This window comes from Cornus florida, unplaced genomic scaffold (assembly GCF_030987335.1).
Source record: "Cornus florida cultivar Cherokee Brave unplaced genomic scaffold, ASM3098733v1 CherokeeBrave_3.0.0_Hap2_Chr10, whole genome shotgun sequence".
NCBI classification, from domain to species: Eukaryota; Viridiplantae; Streptophyta; class Magnoliopsida; order Cornales; family Cornaceae; genus Cornus; species Cornus florida.
Genome location: NW_026775580.1, coordinates 74,698,081 through 74,701,316, shown reverse-complemented (window position 1 = coordinate 74,701,316; position 3,236 = coordinate 74,698,081).

Genomic DNA, 3,236 nt, shown 5'->3' with positions numbered 1-3,236 from the left:
GCTTCATTCGAACTACAAGGTATGTTGAATGGTTATCAAATGTTGTCCCTGTTATCAAGAAGAATGGAAAATTACGTATATGTGTTGATTTCCGAAACATAAACTTGGTAACTCCAAAAGATGAGTATCCAATACCGATTGCCGATAAACTGATTAATGCGGTTGCAAAGCACCAAATTATGTCTTTTATGGATGGACACTCAGGTTATAATCAGATTTATATAGCCGAGGAGGACATTCCAAAGACAGCTTTTAGGTGTCCTAGATTGTAATACCCCTAATTTCAAAAGGGATAAAAATATAATTTAAATTTTATTTTTGTGCATTTTAAATTGATTTTGTATCTATATGCTTATGTGTCCAATTGTTTGTTTATTTTAATTCATTGTGTTATTTTTTTAATTGTTTGTTTATTTTAATTAAGGGTGTAATTCTTTATTTGTTGGTTTATTTTAATTAATTGTTTTATTTATTTTATGTGTTTTAAGTGATTCGTTGCTTGCTTATTTGATTTAATTAATGGGTTTTATTAAATTAATTATTTATTAAGTATTTAATTTTTGAACAGGGTAATTATGTAATTCCCATTAACTAGGGTTTTAGATACGTTTTAGTTAGGGTTTTTGGAGCCGTCTCATAAGCATCTGATATGTAACTAAACTGGGTTACTTTGTGGGCCGACGAAGTTAGGGCTCTGTGGATTAGGGTTTTCATCTTGCAATTATAAATACCTCAGTATATGTTAAACCTAGGGTTACATATTGTCGTAGCTTTTACACGGAAAAGTCTACCAAATAGAGAGAGTTACAGAGGGAGTTTTGGTGAGAACAGAGCAGTTTGCGAGAATTTCGACTGGGGTTCCAAGGTTTAACCAAGGAGAAGGAAGGAGCAGAGGTTCTAGGAGGTTAGACAAGTTTCAGTGGATGTCGGAAAAACTGAGACCAACGGCAACAAGGGTTTGTTTGCAAACCTATTCAGGCAAGTTCTATCTTCCTCTTTCCCTTTGAGCCGTGTTCTGTGCACCTAGATATGCTCTAGGGTTTTAAGGAAATTAACAACTAAATCATTCATGTATGTTATACATCAAATTAATCATATGTATGCTTTGAATTATTTCTGTGATGATTTCTGCAATATCTGTTACAGTGCCTGCAAGTTGGTTCAGTTTTATGTCCTTTAAGCATGAGGGTTCTTGTCGTAGTTTTTGTCTCTATTTTTTTTATTGCAACTACTGTAAACTAAGTATGGAAAGACTACGGGAGTTATGTAAATCTCATAGGAAGGTTGCTATTTCTGTTTTAGATCTCTGTTGCATTTTGCTTCGTTGTAATCCATGCATGAGGTTTCAGTTTTTGCACAAGTTTACTTCTGTTCATTGATTTAAATTGCTATAATCAAACCTTGGGGATGCTATTAGGAGGGTGTTAGATCCTTTAGATCAGTTTAAGAAACAAGCAGAGGGGTAGGAATTGATCGGAGAAGGGGCAGATTGACAGAAACGGAGCAGTGATGAACTGGAGGCTCTCAAGAGGGAGAGAGCCGGCTCTAGGAAGTCAAGAGCCGGCTCCCCTTCAGCAAGAGCCGGCTTCTAGGGAATTGGAGCCGGCTCCAATAGGGGAAGAGCCGGCTCTTCCATTCCAAGAGCCGGCTCCAATTTGTTTTTACGTCCAGAAAGTGTTTTTAGGGCTCTGTTTGGTGTTTTGAGCACTGTTTGAGCTTCTGAGTGATTCTAATGAACTGTAGGGACTTAACAGAGGATCTAAGTAGTTAATTCTAAGTGATATTAAACTTATTGTTGCATAGTTTAAGTCTCTAAGACAAAGGATGAAGCAGTGTAAAAATATACCACGGTGTATGCTACTAACAGAGAAAGGAACTAAATGGCTTGATTAAATTTTAGAAATTTAATGAGACTTCACGGAGGGATTAAATAGTTAATTTTTGGGTGTTATTAAGACCCTAAATTGATTTAAGGTTAATTCTAAATTAACGGATCAAACTGTATAACACTTATGTACATTGTATACGGTTAGTGGATAGAAGAAGTTTTAAATACTTAAGCTTATTTTTAGGCATTCCAGTGGGATTTAATATATTTATAAAATGGTTTTAAATATATTATAGGGTCATTGATGTGTTAGATGTGATCCATGCAGGCTCTGGATGTTAGTTGTTGATTTATTAAATCATCTCCTGCAACTATATGGTTAATTATTTGGATTTAAATTGCTGAAACACTTAAAAATCTTCTGTAATTATTTAGATATTGGTTTTGGATTTTAAATTATTGTACTATTATTTATAGCCTGTAATTTACATGGTTTTGGATTTAAGTTATTGGAATACTAAATACTATTCTGCAATGATATGGATGGTTGGTTTTGGACTATAAGTTACGTGCTTATTATTTATGCCTTGTAATTTACCTGGAATTATGTATTGGAACATAATTGCTGAATTCTTATACTTAATTCGGTCAATTATTTGGAATCATATATTAGATTATAATTGCTGAATTCTTATATTAAATTTGACCAATTATTTAGAATTATGTATTGGATTTTAATTGCTGAATTCTCACATTAAAATTCTGTCAATTATCTGGGTTTGGTTTTGCATTGTAAATTACTTGCTTATCATTTGAATGTTGTAATTTACATGGATATGGAGGATGGTATGCACCGGTATGGCACGGTGGCATACTAGGTATGGTTTAGCTCAAAATGCTAATTCCTACCTTATGGATTTTAATTGGTGAACAGTATGACTGGTTCTATCAATTATATGGACTTTGTGGATTGTATGCACCGGTATGGGACGGTGGCATACTAGGGACAGACTGATTTAAAATACTCAGTCCTACCTATTTTGGAATAAGGGAACGGGTTGTTAAATAAATCCTCCTTATATATATATAAGTCGGTACGGTTGAATACGCCGAATGACTTATTGGATTTCTTGTGAATGGTTAGGAACGGAGTTTAGATATATATGTTTGTGGTACCACGAGTTGAGCTTGAGTCTCAAACTTGTTGGTTAGGGTGCGTATATGCAGTGGATGTGTAGCTGGTTATAGTAGGTTGGGTGTACCCTGTTAGGTCTAGGTACTCATGCCCACCTTTGGGTGCGTATTCGTATGTTGCCTTCTATTCAGGTTGAGATCCCTACTGTAGTTCAGTGAATGTCCCGTAGTGTGGATATATATATGTATGGACTAGATAGATATTGTGAGGTAT